An 18,066-nucleotide genomic window follows, 5' to 3' on the forward strand; every position below is an offset into this window, starting at 1 on the left:
TTGACTTGCTGCTAGATGCCAGTACTAATTAGAGCCACACCTTTTGCATAAATCATTCCAGTTTCACTTCTGCACAGCTGTTCACAATGCTTCCTTTGGTCATGTACCTGTTGAAAATCACAAAGTACTTTGGAAACGGTGCCCTGGGTCCTGTTCTGGTGTTATCTTGTGTGTATTCTACATGTTTGTATATATGATATATAGAGAGAAATGATATATCTACTTTATAAGTAAAAGAATATGTTAAAAAATGTTTGCATCCAGTGCTGTTTCGCTTAGTCGCTGCAATGGCACATGTGAAAACGGTTTCTCTCTTTGCTACTTCCCAGATTGTTGGGACCTGGGCTGAGAGAGGGCTAAAGTATATGTCCCTATAGAGTCAGGGTGATGCATTATCCCATGTGAGGAGAATATTGACATCTCTCTCAGTTGGGTTTTTTTTTGCCCTTGGAGATCTTGTATAAAAACAGCAACCTTTTTGTGCGCGTCCAATTGGTGCACAGCTGCTGAAGCGTGGGTCATTCGGGATCCGGAAGGGTGGGCTCACGCTTGCTCCATCAACACACACGGGGGCCAGGAACAGAGAGGCGCCCCCCCCCAAATGGTCACTGCCTGTCTCCAAATTTGGCTACCTAGTTCTGTGGCATTGTGTTAATCGGATGATCCCTCATTGGCTGGGATTGTTCCATTGGCTCAAAGGCTGCATTAGAAGAAAAAATTGTCACAGTCCTTACAAAGTTTCTGCCACCAGCACTTAAGTCTTCTAGCCCACTAATGTGTACCAACACAACAAACCAACCAACCTATGGTCACGTAAAGCATACTCAATAAACACACAAGACATAACCGGCTGTGTTCTTAGATAAATAAGGTATACTATTCATTGTGTCAAATCATAAATTTCAACAGAAGTAACTCATAAAGTTCAACTAAGTAGAAGACCCAGTGGATCAGATCATTCTCTAATCAGTTCATGCATAAGGTCCATCTGTGTAATAGTGTCTAGTCCACCTGTCTGTTCATAAGGCCCAAACAATCCACATGAAAGGTTGTTACAGTTCCAAAGAATCCTTTCACAGAGTCTAAAGACAAGGATTTCCGGAATATTGACCTGGTTTCACCATCCTGGGCTTCATCAATACAGTGGTGCCTCGCAAGACGAAATTAATCCGTTCCGTGAGGCTCTTCGTATAGCGGTTTTTTCGTCTTGTGAAGCAAGCCCATTGACAGCTTAGTGGATTAACGCTATTAGCGGTTTAGTGGCTTTTAGCGGATCAGCTGATAAGCGGCTTAGCGGCTTAGGAAAAGGGGGAAAACCCGCAGGAACTCGCAAGACATTTCGTCTTGCGACGCAAGCCCATAGGGAAATTCGTTTTGCGAAGCGCCTCCAAAACGGAAAACCCTTTTGTCTAGCGGGTTTTATGTCTTGCGAGGCATTCGTCTTGCAGGGCACCACTGTAGTTAAAGCTCTAAGTAATACAAATAAATACAATATCGTGATCTCACACATTTTACAGCAAAAAATAAAATAAAACCATGAATAACTGTACGTGCCATATGTGATATTGCAGGACAGTGGATCTTATGGCATAGTAGTAGCTGCAGTAAGCAGCAACTGTTACAAAGTCGGGTTGTATGGACAAACACAATATTGATTTACAGGTGTTGGCAATCCACAGATACAGAATATCTTTCTTAAAGTGACCCATATGGCACGCCAAAAGTAAAACAAACTTAATCCATGTTCAGATGTTCTACATATGAACATTAATACAAACTCATACATTAATGTAAACAATTTTTGGATCTAAAGTAATAGCAATCCACAAATGCACAGTTTTGTACTCAAAATTTGATACAATGAATAGTATGCCTTATTTTTATCTAAGAACACAGCCGGTTACGTCTTGTGTGTTTATTGATGGTTCACTAATGTGTACCGGCATGTCACGGAATAAATGCAACAGTCGCATTTCCCAAACTGCTTGCGCAGAAATAACCACCAGTGGCTACCTGCAGTGAGGCATTGAACGTGCTGCATGCAAACTGTGCCCCAGGCCTTGTTTTTGTTGGCTGAAAATGCCTTTTCTTTCATTGTGTGCCGGAAGAACTTTGCCTGTATTTTGCACAAAACTTGGAGCTTTGGTATGCGAATGGGTGGTTGATTTGGTTACAAGGGATTTGATGAAACTAAATGTTGGCAGTGGGGAGCAAACTTAAAGTATTCAACCAAACTGAATTAATAGGTGCTAGTTTTTAGGGTGGGTGAGTGGGTTTCTGAGACTGGGGATGGGGGAAGTTCATTTGCTTTTGATATTACTAAACCATAGATCCTTTTATCACGTTGCTGAATGTACTGGAGAGAGGGAGACCCTCTCCTGGAGTGTCAAAGTTGGGAAGTCGCCATGCGTCCCCAAAGACAAGATGACAATGTACGGAAATTCCTGGATATGTAGAGTGTGACTTGGCAGCTTCATGCATCGTAACTGACTTGTTGGAAGTACTGAAGTGCACTTGTGTAAATTGTGTTGCATACTTTTTGCCTTGGCGAGAATGTAGATATTTGAATTTTGATTGTTCAGGATGTGGGGGAACAAGCAAACTTGTTGGGTGGTCCAAATGCAGGCTCCCCCCCGTTGCATTTTTTGCAGAGGCTGTTGGCAGACCATGGTTAACTGTTTCCGCACTGGGGCTTAATGAGAAACGCAGCAACTCCCTTGCTCTCTGTCAGGAATGTCTGCCGAAGGCAACACCACAGTCTGCTATTACATATGTTTAAAACAACAACAGCAGTGTGTACGATTATTAAAGTTTCTTAATGGTCGCTGTGATTGGATGTGGACATTTCTATTGTGGATTCTGTAGCCCAGCTGCTGCATCATTTTAAACAGTTGCTTTGTTTAAAAAAATTATGTGGAAGCAGGTTGGAGATGGAAGAGTATTTTAATAAACAGCTTGCTCCTAAGGGGATTTGTCTCCTTTCGTTTTTTTCACCTGCATGTCCTTTGATTTGAATTACAAGGAATGGTAGGATTATTTTTTTGTATTTTTTAGATTTTCCATCATACAATTTAATTAAAAAAAGAGAAATAATACACAACAGAAAAGAAACATTGAATCATTATACATTAAATCATTATGCAATATCCAAAAAGGGAAAAGAAAAACATAAATAAAATAAAATAAAGTAAAACCCCCCACCCTGTTTAACTTCTCTCCACTGCTACTCGTCTTCTCGAAAATCAGTTTTACCCTTCTCATTGCATTCTGTTTGTTTTTATTTTCTCTATATACTTACATATGTCATTGATAATTTATTGTTTTGATGCATTTACATTATTAATCTAAGCATATTAGGATATCTTTTTTTTGAGCAATGTTTTGTCATATAATCATCAAAGCGTTGTGAGGAATGGTAGGATTTTTCTGGGGCTTTGCCATCTGGGAGTTGGGCTGGTGTGTCCATTGGACCTTTCAGGGAAAGACAAAACAGCCTATGCAAGTTCCCGGAGAATGTATTCACATGCCTTTTTAGGGTGCCAAGCAATGGGGTGGAAAGCACAGTTGGTTGTGGGTTCTTGTAGGCCTTGGGCTACTTTCCCTTCTAGCTGTCAGAATGGAAGACGTCCTTGCATAATGGAAGCTAATAATGGCATGTAGGCCAGTATGAGCCAGTTTCATTCCCAGGGTACTTGTGTGCTTGGAATAAAGCTCTTGAGGCCTCATTGCGATGCTGAGTGGAAGATTTCCCAAATATTCAGCCTGATCTTTTATTTCCCTTCTCTTCCATCCCTCTCCCCTTTTATGAAGATTACCCACTCTGAGACCCCACAGCTTATTCTCCCCTGGACTCGCTGGCCCAAGTAGGACTAATTCAGCCAGCTAGCCCTGGTGATTATCTAATGCTTATTAGATAGATTTCCCCTAAATTGATTTCTGAACTTTCAATCTTATTGTTATTCATGTTTTTATTCTGTATTTTATGCTGCTTTTACAATTGTGTTTTAAATTTTTTGTTAGCCACCCTGAGCTTGGTTTTTGAACCAAGAAGGGTGGGGTTAATATTAATATTAATATTAATATTAATATTAATATTAATATCCTTGACGTCCTAATCTACAAAAAACCTGATGGCTCCCTAGGACACACTATCTACCAGAAAAAAACACACACCAACCGCTACTTACATGCACAATCACACCACCACCCTGCACAAATAAACTCCGTAGCCAAGACTCTCATCTCCAGAACCAAACGCCTGGCTGACAAAGACCACTTGACAACTGAGTTACAGAATCTCTCAAATGTGTTAATTGCCAATGGATACCAGCAAAACAGGATTACGAAGCTAATCCAAAAGGAAACACCCCCCAAAAACCAAGACACAGAAGAAAACAATGGCATGGCCCTCCTTCCTTATATCAAGGGCACTACAGATAAAATTAGCAAAATCCTCCATAAACACAATATCAAAACAGCCTTTTGCACCAACCAAAAAATAGCCAATATCCTCAGAAACCCCAAGGATAAAATCCAGTTGGAAAACCAAGGGATCTATGAAATACCCTGCAAAGTCTGCCCAGCCACGTACATTGGACAAACAAACAGACGAATAAATGCACGTATCGCAGAACACAAGAATGCCGTCAAAAAAGAAGAAAAAACTTCCTCTCTTTTCCAACACATGAAAGAAACAGGACACGAAATTAATTTTGCAGATTCCAAATTGCTCTTTAACACGGAACATCACCACAAGAGAATAATCATGGAAGCCATCGAGATAGAGAAACACCCTCACAACATGAACAAGCGTGACGACACATCCCGCTTGCCAGACATCTGGAAATTAGCCCTCCCCACAAAAACTGACACCAGATCCAGAGGCACACAGAACGCCAACACCAATCAACCACACCAGACCCAAACCCAGACCCTCTCCACAGATGAATTACTGACACCATCCAGTAGCCAGTCCATGGTGGCACCTCCGGATGCTGCACCCCCCTGCAATCCCTACACAGATCTGGCTGACACAAGCCACAAAACCACAGCTCGCCCCTATACACGAAGCCAAGCCAAAGCACAACTAAGTGCAATACAGCCATCTTCTCAGGAAAACTCTTCACAAAGTTCAAGAGGTCAAGACACAAAGACTTTAGCAACTAATCCACACCTAATGACCCACCTAAGTGGTACTCAGGATATCACTCAAGAAATCACTCAAGGTATCTCTCAAGTAATTAAGGAACAAAAGAAGAAAAGGCACACTAGCCTGGGAACTTCCTCTCTGCCCAGAACATTGGAGGCTAGACACCACACCCCCTCTACAGTATTTATAGGAACTCAAACATTGAGATCCCGCTCTGTTCCAGTAACAAGAAGCCGAAAGCACCAGCCTGAAGATGACGAGTGAGACCTCGTCGAAACGTCGCCTAGACACCCCAACTTTTACACGGGAAGACACCCGAGGACACCAAAACCTGCATATATATATATATATATATATATATATATATATATATATATATAGTGCCATATCTTAGTTGTGGAGCATGCAGATATCTCTAGTTAAAAAGATTGGTGGAATCGGCCCTTTGCCTGAAGTCTTCACGATCTGCTTGAGAGATTTATCGAAAATTCTGGACTTTTGTTCATTAGATTTATAATCATAAGATCTCAGGGTGGTTCACGGAATTAAATACAGAATAAAAACAAGTAAATGAGTAGAACAAAACATCAAAACAGTAACCCCTCACCCTTCCCACAGACACATTTAAAATGCTGTATAATATTAATCAGCCCAAGTCCTGGCTGAAGAGGAACATTTTCACCTGGCTCCTAAAAATATATAATGAAGGTGAAACTCCCTGGGGAGAGCATTCCACAAACAGGGAGCCGCTACAGGAAAACGGCCTGTTCTCGTGTTGCCACCCTCTGGACCTCACATAGAGGAGACACACAAAGAAGGGCCTCAGAGGATGAACACACAGTCTGGGACAATTTATATGGGCAGAGGCAGTCCGTCAGGTTAGGTGGACTAAGCCAAACGATTGGCTCAAGTCTGGTTCATATGACATTGGATGAAGGTAAAGGGACCCCTGACCATTAGGTCCAGTCGTGGCTGACTCTGGGGTTGCGGCGCTCATCTCGCTTTATTGGCTGAGGGAGCTGGCGTACAGCTTCTGGGTCATGTGGCCAGCATGACTAAGTCGCTTCTGGTGAACCAGAGCAGCGCACGGAAATGACGTTTACCTTCCCGCCGGAGCGGTACCTATTTACTTGCACTTTGATGTGCTTTCGAACTGCTAGGTTGGCAGGAGCAGGGACCCAGCAACGGGAGCTCACCCGTCACAGGGATTTGAACCGCTGACCTTCTGATCGGCAAGTTTAACCCACAGCGCCACCCATGTCCCATGATATTGGATACCTCTTGAGTAAATCATGTGTATCTTCAGTTAACAAATCCTTTCGGGAAAGTCTGGCAGAGCTGTGCAAGTTTCAGCCTGCAGGAGAAGAGAAGACAGAATATGCTCGCAGTCTTTTAGGCAAGAGGATCCATTACCTAGAGGGGTGGTAGGTTGAACAGCTGAGGCAAATAGCCCAGTCCATTGCGAGACTCAGCAGTAAGTTTTGTACTGGATGTTGAACCACACATCCCTTGCCAGCATCTTTTTTTTCCTGTAGCAGCCAGACATGTCAGCCAAATGGGCCTGTAATTGAAGCCAACAGTCTTCAAAAGCATGTCATGGTGACCTGTATCACCCATGGGACACAGCCAGAGAAATGGGCTGCACTTCATTGCTTTTGGAATGAACTCAGGTTTATGCAACGAGGGTTTCGGGAGTTGCAGTGAAAAGTTCAGACCTACGGCATTGGCACAGAAGCCAAATTGCTCTTGCTCTCGTGGCAGGTGCTGTGACCCATAAATGGATCTGTATCCTTTCCAAAATGCTCCTGTCAGAAGACACCACTGGCTATGACACACTTGGGAAAGCACCTGCTCCATCTTGTCACACGTACTTTAGTAAGGCGGTTTTTCCAGGCAAGGCTGAAGGCAATCATTTCTTTCAATGTGGATTTATTGGCTGAACTTGAATGAGGGGTCTTATGTGCCATGAGTGCAAAAGGGATATGTTGTTTCTGCTCTGGAAGTGCAAAATATTGAAGCACGGGAATATAATAAGTTGTCTACTCATCTCCTTGATATACTTTTTGACTGAAAAGGAAAACTGATGAAACCTGCAACAAAGAAACTCAAGATTTGCCCACGCTGGAAGAATGGCAGATGCAACTGATGGATTACATGGAGCTAGCAGAAATGACTGGCAGAATCCGAGACCTGGGAGAGGAAGCAGTGGAAGAGGATTGGAAGAAATTTAAGGACTACCTACAAAAACACTGTAAACTATATGAGTGCTAAGAAGGATGAGAGATTTGAAAATAACAGGGCACCATAAAGTTAGTTGAAAAGATTATGAGAATGAGTGAATTTTATGAGAAAAATAAATTTTGAATAAATATCATGTCAAAATTAGGTATTTAAGACCTAGATAAAAATATTCAAAGTTAGGGACAAAATTTTGGAAATGTGTACAATAAGAATGGAAATAAGGTGATAAGTTGCTGACTAAAGTTTTATAAATTTGGAACGTAGGAGCAAGAGATGTGAGGAAGTCCAAAAATGAAGAAAAGATGGTTATTATAAGATGTTAAATTTTATGTTTGTTTCTTTCTGGTTTGTTCTCTGTTTTTTCTGTTTTTTCTCTTCACTGTATTAACAAAACTCTTAATATTTTTTTTTTTAAAAAAAGAAACCTGCGACAAAGTTCTGGACGCTCAAAGACACACTGCGGGGGAGGGGAGTGAGTGTTTTAATGTTTAATCCACTGAACTTTCTTGTAACACACGGGCGAGAATTGGTTTTTCAATGCCATCCTAATTGGGTTATGGTTTTGGATTACTTACATTACAGGTACTAGGCATGGGAGAAACGAGAAGTTGTTCCCCTTCCCTATTTATAAAGTTAGCATTTCCGAAGGTGTTTGCAAAGTTTCACATTGAGACATTTGCAGTTCAGTAGAAGAGCAGCTTGGGTGATCCAAATATCAGGTTTATCCTCGCACACCACACTTATCCATTCATTGTCTTTTTGCACACAATGCCCATTAATAAGTATATGTACACACACAATTTCCACTGGAGTTAAAACAAAACAAAAAACTTCCCATTCATTCCAGTGGGAGGTTTTTCCACATGCAAACTGCAGGTGCAGAGCGCCTGATCAGAATCAAAATTCTTAACACAGGTGGGCTTTAAACCTTTGCTTAAATTTTTAAGCATTTCCATTTTCACAGAAACACCCATGGTTCTTAATGTTATTGACAACAATAATGTTAAATAGCATGGCCCATTGGTATGCGGTGGTTTCCTATGTTCCTATGATTTGGGCAAGGCTTCATGGGCCTCATCCTTACTGAGGTAAGGTGGTCAACCTGCATTTGGGCTACACCACTGGACTGCAGGAATGCTCTCAAATTTTTAAATTACACTTTAAAAAGCTCTCACTAAAAAAAATAGGACTTTTTTCTGACGAAAGCAGCTTCTAGGCATCCTTGAAACTACATCGTGCCATGTGAGGAACAAAAATATTGCAGCAAGCACCCTTGTTTCCATATAAATAATAGTCCACAAGGGCTATATTTTGGGTAAACAGACTGCTTAGTAAAATACCAAATCCTTAAACAACCCATATATTCGGAGCACGACAGAGGTGAAAAGAAAAAGCGAATGTAAGAATATTTTTATTTGTTTGCAAACATGCCTTGTATTGTTGTGTGCACTTTAGGGAAAAGGGACTGTGGCTCTGTGGTAGAAGTATCTGCTCTGCGCACACTCCATGCTTATAAGCGCACTGGCCTGGGTCATATGAGCCAGCAGGGAAAAGTTGGAGGACAGATAACTGTTTTCTAAGCACTGGAGAGCTGGAACAGATGGCCTTCCCTCTGGGCATTGACAAGCATTCCTCTCAGAATACTCTTTCTAACTTGCTCCTACACAGAGCCAAATGCAAACAGACCAGTTCTTCACCAGCGGGGACTCTTAAGTATACTTATCTGACTGTCAACCCTATGCTCAGCCACCAGCAAGAGAGGTGAGGGCTCTCCTGTCCAATCAGAGCTTTTGCTGCCTGCCCTGCCTCTTTCCTCCCTCCCAGGCTTCAGGTGCCAAGCAAATATGGCTGCCTCAAGCCAAAATATACTTGAGAGGAGGAATGATGGAGAACACGTCATCTCCACGTTAGCACCACGTTAGCACCTTTTTTCTTAAAAAAAGAAATCCATAGGATTCCTTTAAACATTGTATCTCTTATAACATTATGATGGCTGACTGGGAACAGTTATGGACCACAGGTATGAAATTTACGGCATGTAATGCCTTAAGAGAGAATTTAGTGAAAATGATTTACAGGTGGTACATGACACCAATCAAGCTTGCAAAAATTTACCATTTGCCCGAAAATAAATGTTGGAAATGTAATGAGACTGAAGGTACATTCTTTCACCTTTGGTGGACATGCCTAAGGATTAAGACATTCTGGGATATAATCTATAATGAAATGAAAAAGGTATTTAAATATACCTTCCTCAAGAAACCAGAGGCCTTTTTCCTGGGCATGGTCGGCCAATTGGTGCCAAAGAAGGATAGAACTTTCTTTATGTATGCAACAACAGCAGCAAGAATACTCATCGCGAAGTATTGGAAGACACAAGATTTACTCACCCTGGAAGAATGGCAGATGAAGTTGATGGACTATATGGAACTGGCAGAAATGACTGGCAGAATCCGAGACCAGGGAGAAGAGTCGGTGGAAGAAGATTGGAAAAAAATTAAAGATTATTTACAGAAATATTGTAAAATTAACGAGCTTTAGAAAAATGGTGGAATGAAGCAATATGGCTTTGGCAGAAATGTTATAAGGAACTAGGTACAGATAGATTGTTAATGTATTAAAGGGAAAAATCAGGTTAGAATATGTTAAGATTATAGGATAGAAAATAGATGAAGATGGAAAGGACTTGCTGAAATAGTAAATTGAAGTGGAATACAAAAAGGGAGGCGTGAGGAAGTCAATGAAACAAGCGAATGAAAGTTAAGATTGAAAATATTGGAAGTGTTTTTAATTGTTTTTGTTTTGCTTTATTCATTCAATGTGTTATGTAGTGTTTTTGTTTTTGTTTTTGTAATTTATTATATTGTTATGTTTAAATTTCATTTTTTCTTTTTGTATTTTCTAAACTCTTAATAAATATTATTTTTAAAAAAATAAACATTGTATATCTTAGGAGAGTAAAGGGAAAGGGATGTATTTGGTAATTCATCTAATAATAATTATTATTTATTACAGGCAACTCCCAATTTATGCGGGGGTTACGTTCCAAGGCGCCGTGTGTTTAAGTGAAATTGTGTATAGCTGAAACACCATTGAAAAGGCCAAATCCACACCGTGATCAACTCCTACCCAGAAACCAATGTCCCCATGTGTGGATCCAGATTTGGCCTCCACAGTCGCTTACGGACTCATTGTTAAAACTGTGTTTATGGAAGACAATCTTACTTGGCTACAAGTGATCGCCGAAGAAGAAGATTATTAAGATTTGTATACTGCCTTTCATTCAAAGATCTCAGGGTGGTTCACAACATAAAAATAAAACACGAGTAGCAACAGCACACAGTTCCAACAGGAGATAAAGCCTGCATGTAGTGGTGTAGCACCCTGCTTGTGGTTAACGCTTAGCTGGAATGAAATATTCAACGCAGCAATAGAGAAATTAAAATAATAATTTATTTGTCAGACAAATAAATGAGAGGCACAGTGGTATATGGTTACCAAGCTCTGGCCTGCCCTCTTGCCATCCTGGCCAGCACTTATATTCCCTTAATCCAGCCCCCTTTGCTCCTCCTGTGGCTGCCTCTGTCCAATCAGCCTGGTTGAATATTCCTATTGGCTGTTTGCTAGAACCAATCACAAAAGATACACCCATATCCTCCTGTCCTTATAAGGGAGACAAAGAGCTATATATATGACAAATAAGTAATAATATATCTTACATGGAATCTTAATTACCAGCTCACCTCTTGCCCTCCTTGCCCTATTGCCTTCTAAAACAAATGTTTAATCTTACATTTTTATGTTCAACAGATGTCAAGGATCTTGAGTTTCACATCAATATTGAAAGATTTCCTTCATTTGAAAGTTTCTAAACAAATGCCTGACAACCATATATCAAGAGTGCTTGGATGGCGTCTTCTGTCTGGCAGGGGGGCTAGGCTGGTGGCTGACTTAATTTCAGGATAAATACAACTCTTACAACCATATGAAATAAGAATCTAGCATTCCTTAAATCCTTTGCATAATTACATTTAAGCCAATATATTTAAGCTAATATATTTCATTCATTTATCATAGGTAGCCTTTTAAAAGAATAAAGCTTCTCAAAGTAAAAGGAAGGAACTCAGTAAAAAAACACAGCTTTTAAAATAAACCTCTTCAGTGTACACCTCCCCCCTTTCCCCCTCCTTTCCCAGCCAGCTAGATGCTTCTCCCATTAGCTCTTCCCAACATTTATTGCCTTTTTTAACTCTCTCAGTTTAAGAAAGAAACAGCTTTTAAAATTTCCCAAAAATGCTCTCTTTTCTTCTAGCCAAGCCAGTTGCCTTTTTCACTGCTCTTGGCCTTTCAACCTTGGAAAGAAGATCTGGCTCATTTTACTGGGAGGCACATTGGTATTATTTTACTTATTTACCCATTCTTAATTGTGTTTTTTCAGCCTTGGGGCAGCATATGTAATTCTCCCTTTTTATGACTTTGAGAATTGTTTTTCTACTATAAATCAATGGGGCCCCCCTTGTCTTAGGAGAAAAACCTCTTGCCAAGGTTCTTTCTGCCTGGCATGAAACATTTGAAAATCCTTTTTTAAGCTCATTTTTAAATACAAGCCTTGATTGCAATATATAAGCTTTGATAAAAATGCAGGCTTATGATTAGGTGCCTCAGTGGAAGTGTGGGTTATCCAGAGAAAGTTAAGTCACAGATATGTTACACAGAAAGCAATCAAATTCCTACGCATTTTATAAAGGTAAAGGTACCCCTGACCATTAGGTCCAGTTGTGGACGACTCTGGGGTTGTGGTGCTCATCTCGCTTTATTGGCCGAGGGAGCCGGCGTACAGCGTACATGTGGCCAGCATGACTAAGCCACTTCTGGCGAACCAGAGCAGCGCACGGAAACACTGTTTAGCTTTCCGCCGGAGTGGTACCTATTTATCTACTTGCACTTTGTGCTTTAGAACTGCTAGGTTGGCAGGAGCAGGGACTGAGCAACGGGAGCTCACCCCGTCGTGGGGATTCGAACCACCAACCTTCTGATCGGAAAACCCTAGGCTCTGTGGTTTAGATTACAGCACTACCCGCGTCCCATACGCATTTTATAACCACCTTTAATTCTTTTAATTTCATTGGGACCAAGGGAGAGTTAGCTTTTCATTCACATGGATATAGCTCCCTCCGATAGGAAACATACCTTCTCTTGTGCTAGGGATCTGTACTAAGCAATAGTGTAGAAGGGAGGGGAAAACCCATCCCTTGTTCATAATTCTCATGATACAGCACAGTAATCTTTCAACGCTCAACAATATAAGAATAGATGCTTCCATCTAGCGGCTATAATGGGAACTGGGAGTTTTGAGTTTCAGCCTTCAGCAGCAGCAGGTGGTAATAACATCAGGCTTTCCGACTGGTGAGGGTCACAATCCCTGTGTATACACTGGATGGTATTCAACTCAGTGTTACTCATAGTAGACCAACCAATGAAATGAAATGGCCTAACATAGCCATGCACATAAATTTCTTCTTTTTTAAAAAAAGTTTTTATATTTTTCAAATTTATACATATCATTAATTTTACAAGCATTTTAACATTTCAAAGCTTGACATCTTCCCCCCTCTTTCTGTAGTTCCTTAAATTTATTTTTTAATATCTTCTGCATATCCAAATTCATTTAATTATCTAATTTAAATGCAAACTGTTATGCAGGTTATTACAATAATCCTGCCAATTTTTTTTATCTGATTGTACTTTATCTGAAAATTTTCAATAAACCATTTTCATCATATTATAAAAGGTTTTGTTATCTTGGTTTCTCATTCTTCCGGTGAGTTTCGCCATTTCTGCATGTTCCATAGGTTTTCGTATACATTCTTCCTTTGCTGGGACTTCTGCTTCTTTCCATTTTGGGGCGAGTAGCATTTTTGCTGCTGTACGTAGTAGCATACCTAACTAAATTTCTATACAATTTAGGTAGTTCTGTCCCTATAATTCCCAAAAACATACGTTATAAGAAAAATACTGCTCCCTTTCCCTTATGGGGTATCTAAGAGCCCGTAAAGAAGGCTGATTGCCAAAGAATTGATGCTTTTGAATTATGGTGCTGGAGGAGACTCGAGAGTCCCATGGACTGCAAGAAGATCAAACCCATCCATTCTTAAGGAAATCAGCCCTGAGTGCTCATTGGAAGGACAGAACATGAAGCTGAGGCTCCAATACTTTGGCCACCTCATGAGAAGAGAAGACTCCCTGGAAAAGACCCTGATGTTGGGAAAGATGGAGGGCACAAGGAGAAGGGGATGACAGAGGACGAGATGGTTGGACAGTGTTCTGGAAGTTACCAGCATGAGGCAGTGGAAGACAGGAGTGCCTGGCATGCTCTGGTCCATGGGGTCACAAAGAGTTGGACACGACTAAACAACAACAACAACAACAACAAGAGCCCGTATAGAGTCCTTGAGTAGTTTCTCTATTGGTAGGAGAAAAGAACAGAGGCCAACCAGAGAAAATTGAGAAGCAAGGCAGCTAGTAAGCCTGATCTTTATTAACTGTTGCAACAGGGTTTCACAACCACATGCAGGAGGCAGGAGGGCCCCAGAACAATGGTGCGCAAACCCTAATATAGACTTTTGAAGTTGCCCACCCTTTAGCCAGAGACCACCCCCCCATCACACATACATCACAGAAGGAGACGGGCTGCAGTAGAAATACATCACAAGGGGCCATCTACAATACAAATCCGGTCTGGCAGGATACTGCTAATGGTCACTTGATTGCTTCACCTGGGCAGCCTGGCCATTCCTCTTGAGATACTAAATAGCTCACCCTATTCATATACCCTTAAGACAGGTAAGCAAAAGACAATGGAGAGTCTTTCCTATTTCCTTCCTCCTTGCAGAGAAATATCTGAAGTCAGTTTGGGAGAGCCAAAATGGTTTCAGGACTGCTCTCCTGTACTATTTCAGACACGTGGTTCATTTATTCATGTATGTGTTTGCCTTGTAGATTTATGAACATAGGATTTTTATATATGAGACCTTAGAATTCCTATAATACCTAATTTCTCTGTGTCTGCTCTGAGTAAAACTCAGCTGAATACCAGCCACTATACCTTGGAAACTAATGGGTCATTATGTGCCCAAAAGGTACTTAGGCCTTGTCCACACAATACCTCTGAAGCACATTTAAAGCACATTATTTCCCGCAAAGCATTCTGGGCACTGTAGTTTACACCTCACATCTTCCTGCAAATCTCTCCTCTCACCTCCCGCAACTCACCATGTTTTAGCTGCATCTACTGTAGGTATTCCTCTCACAGACATGGTGGACCTTGATGGCTGGTCCACACTGGAACTCATAGTGTGAATGATGAAGGTAGCCTGTTGGGGCATTTTACTGATTTCCACCCAGACACAGTTTCTGACAGCTGTCACATCAGTGGTGAGAAAAACTTCCAGCCTGAGCTTCTGCATGTATATTTGGAAGCTCAGCTGGTAGAGCATGAGAGTCATGGGTTCGAGCCCAACATGGGGCAAAAGATCTCTACATTGCAGGGGGTTGGACTAGATGACCCTTGTGACCCTTCTGATTCTATGTCCCACTGTGATCAAGAGGCTTTATTCCCTATAGCAACCTTCCCCTACCTGGTGCCTTCCAGATGTTTTGGATGCAAGTCTCATTGTCCTGCCAATCTGAGGACTTACCCTTATCACTTAACCTATTGCGCTGCTCTTTCCAGGCATAGGTAAAGGTAAAGGGACCCCTGACCTTTAGGTCCAGTCGTGGCCGATTCTGGGGTTGCAGCGCTCATCTCGCTTTATTGGCTGAGGGAGCCGGCGTACAGCTTCTGGGTCATGTGGCCAGCATGACTAAGCCACTTCTGGTGAACCAGAGCAGCGCACGGAAATGCCATTTACCTTCCTGCTGGAGCGGTACCTATTTATCTACTTGCACTTTGGTGTGCTTTCGAACTGCTAGGTTGGCAGGAGCAGGGTCTGAGCAATGGGAGCTCACCCCGTTGTGGGGATTTGTACCGCCAACCTTCTGATCGGCAAGTCCTAGGCTCTGTGGTTTAACCCACAGCGCCACCTGCGTTCCTTTCCAGGCATAGCCTCCTGCATAAAAGTTCCGTGTCTGTATTTTTTTGCCACCGAGCTTTCCCACCCCCTATTTAGCGCTCAATTGTAGCAAGCACCAATTTGGGTTTTCTGCAGATTGCCATTTGCTCCAACTGAGCTTTAGAGAGTGGGTTTTTGCAGGGGGAAAGCTCTGGAGTGAAAAGGAAAAGGGGCTCTCGGATATGGAGCTTTAAAATGTGGACTGTGCTTGGAAATAGTAGAGGAAAGTGTGGATAAGCCCTAACTCTATAAAACATTTTACACCAGCTGCAGTTTCTGAACACTCTTCAAGGGCAGCCCCATTGTGGTAATCTAAAAGGGATGCGGGTGGCACTGTGGGTTAAACCACAGAGCCTAGGATTTGCCGATCAGAAGGTCGGCGGTACGAATCCCCGCGACAGGGTGAGCTCCCGTTGCTCAGTCCCAGTTCCTGCCAACCTAGCAGTTCGAAAGCACATCAAAGTGCAAGTAGATAAATAGGTACCGCTCCGGCAGGAAGGTAAACGGCATTTCTGTGTGCAGCTTTGGTTCGCCAGAAGTGGCTTAGTCATGCTGGCCACATGACCCAGAAGCTGTACGCCGGCTCCCTCGGCCAGTAAAGCGAGATGAGCACCGCAACCCCAGAGTCGTTCATGACTGGACCTAATGGTCAGGGGTCCCTTTACCTTTAAATGGGAAGTGACTTTGGCATGCCTCAGGCTAGCTGGTACATAGGCACTTCATTCTCATCACGACTCTCAGATTGTTTTTCTTACTCATTGCTAACACCCAATGTTCACTTTCATAAGATACTCAAGATTTTCCCCCCAGTGAGTGTTATGGATTAAAGCTGCAGTCCTGGGAGCAGTTCCAACTGAACTCATTGGAGCTTACTTCTGAGTAGACATGTGTAATACAGTGGTACCTCTGGTTACGAACTTAATTCGTTCTGGAGGTCTTAACCTGAAACCGTTCTTAACATGAGGTGCGCTTTCGCTAATGGGGTCTCCCACTGCCACCACACGACTTCCGCTCACATCCTGGGGCAAAGTTTGCAACCAGGAGCATCTACTTCTGGGTTAGCGGAGCTCGTTACCCAAAGCATTCGTAAGGAGGGCGGTACATAACCCGAGGTTCCACTGTATAGTATTGCACTGTAAGGAGTCACTAATCTCTTAAAAGAACTTTATACTAAATAGTGTACCCTGATATGATTCCATACCTCCTATGTTAGGCTGGCCGACTTTTAAGAGCAGTATCTTGGCTTTTAAGAGCAGTATCTTGGCTTTTAAGAGCAGTATCTTGGCTTCAAATCTTATGCATTATATGAAATTATGCTAATTGGTTAGCACTCAGAATAGTTTTCATAGCTCAGTCATGCCTTTCGAGGGGAAAAGCTGTTACACAACGTACAAACTTGAGAGCAGTACATGTGAAAAGGATCTAGGAGTCTTGGTTGACCACAAACTTGACATGAGCCAGCAGTGTGACGCGGCAGCTAAAAAAGCCAATGCAATTCTGGGCTGCATCAATAGGAGTATTGCATCTAGATCAAGGGAAGTAATAGTGTCACTGTATTCTGCTCTGGTCAGACCTCACCTGGAGTACTGTGTCCAGTTCTGGGCACCACAGTTTAAGAAGGACACTGACAAACTGGAACGTGTCCAGAGGAGGGCAACCAAAATGGTCAAAGGCCTGGAAACGATGCCTTATGAGGAACGGCTAAGGGAGCTGGGCATGTTTAGCCTGGAGAAGAGGAGGTTAAGGGGTGATATGATAGCCATGTTCAAATATATAAAAGGATGTCACATAGAGGAGGGAGAAAGGGTGTTTTCTGCTGCTCCAGAGAAGCGGACATGGAGCAATGGTTCCAAACTACAAGAAAGAAGATTCCACCTAAACATTAGGAAGAACTTCCTGACAGTGAGAGCTGTTCGACAGTGGAATTTGCTGCCAAGGAGTGTGGTGGAGTCTCCTTCTTTGGAGGTCTTTAAGCAGAGGCTTGATGACCATATCTCAGGAGTGCTCTGATGGTGTTTCCTGCTTGGCAGGGGGTTGGACTCGATGGCCCTTGTGGTCTCTTCCAACTCTATGAGTCTATGATTCTATAAATCATCATAAATGCCTGATGCAAAAGGTCAAACTTATATAACCAGCTACTGATGGGCACAATCCATTTTTATTACATGGCTGTATAGTTATGGTTATACAAGTGGCCGTCATGCATATCTAGCAGAAAAGAACACTGCTTTATTAACAGGGAGAAGAATATCTTCAGTTCTTTTACAGAAAACCGTGCCTCTTCGTGACACATAAATGAAACTGGAATAACTTTTACTAATTCCATGAAGTACTCATAACTGAGGGGGGGGATTTGATTATGTTCAAAACAACATGAGAACCAAAACGTATTCATTCTTCAAAATCCACACTTCTCTGAATTTTGCAATCTAGTTCTCCAACCAATGTTTGCAGAACAGCATATGTCAGGGGTAAATGTGCATTAAAATGATGATAGTGAAGCTAACATGCAAAAAAGGAGAAATTGCTTGCTCAAATCTGAGACATTAGGAGAAAATTGCCTCT

General features: G+C 42.0%; 2 protein-coding genes across 3 annotated transcripts in view; one reads left to right on the top strand and one right to left on the bottom strand.

Annotated features, from left to right (window-relative positions):
• The window catches only part of LOC310852653 (putative E3 ubiquitin-protein ligase HERC6), a 125,227-nt gene that overhangs the window by 67,183 nt on the left and 39,978 nt on the right, over positions 1-18,066 (bottom strand). The gene's annotated exons all lie outside the window — the stretch shown is intronic.
• LOC310852699 (broad substrate specificity ATP-binding cassette transporter ABCG2-like) overlaps positions 14,110-18,066 on the top strand; it is a 39,882-nt gene continuing 35,925 nt past the window's right edge. For both annotated transcript variants that reach the window (XM_083756544.1, XM_083756547.1), the window contains exon 1: positions 14,110-14,233. The gene's annotated coding sequence lies outside the window, so the exon portion shown is untranslated. The remainder of the gene's footprint in view (positions 14,234-18,066) is intronic.

The sequence above is a fragment of the Podarcis gaigeae genome (assembly GCF_964106915.1).
Source record: "Podarcis gaigeae genome assembly, chromosome: 9".
Lineage (NCBI taxonomy): Eukaryota > Metazoa > Chordata > Lepidosauria > Squamata > Lacertidae > Podarcis > Podarcis gaigeae.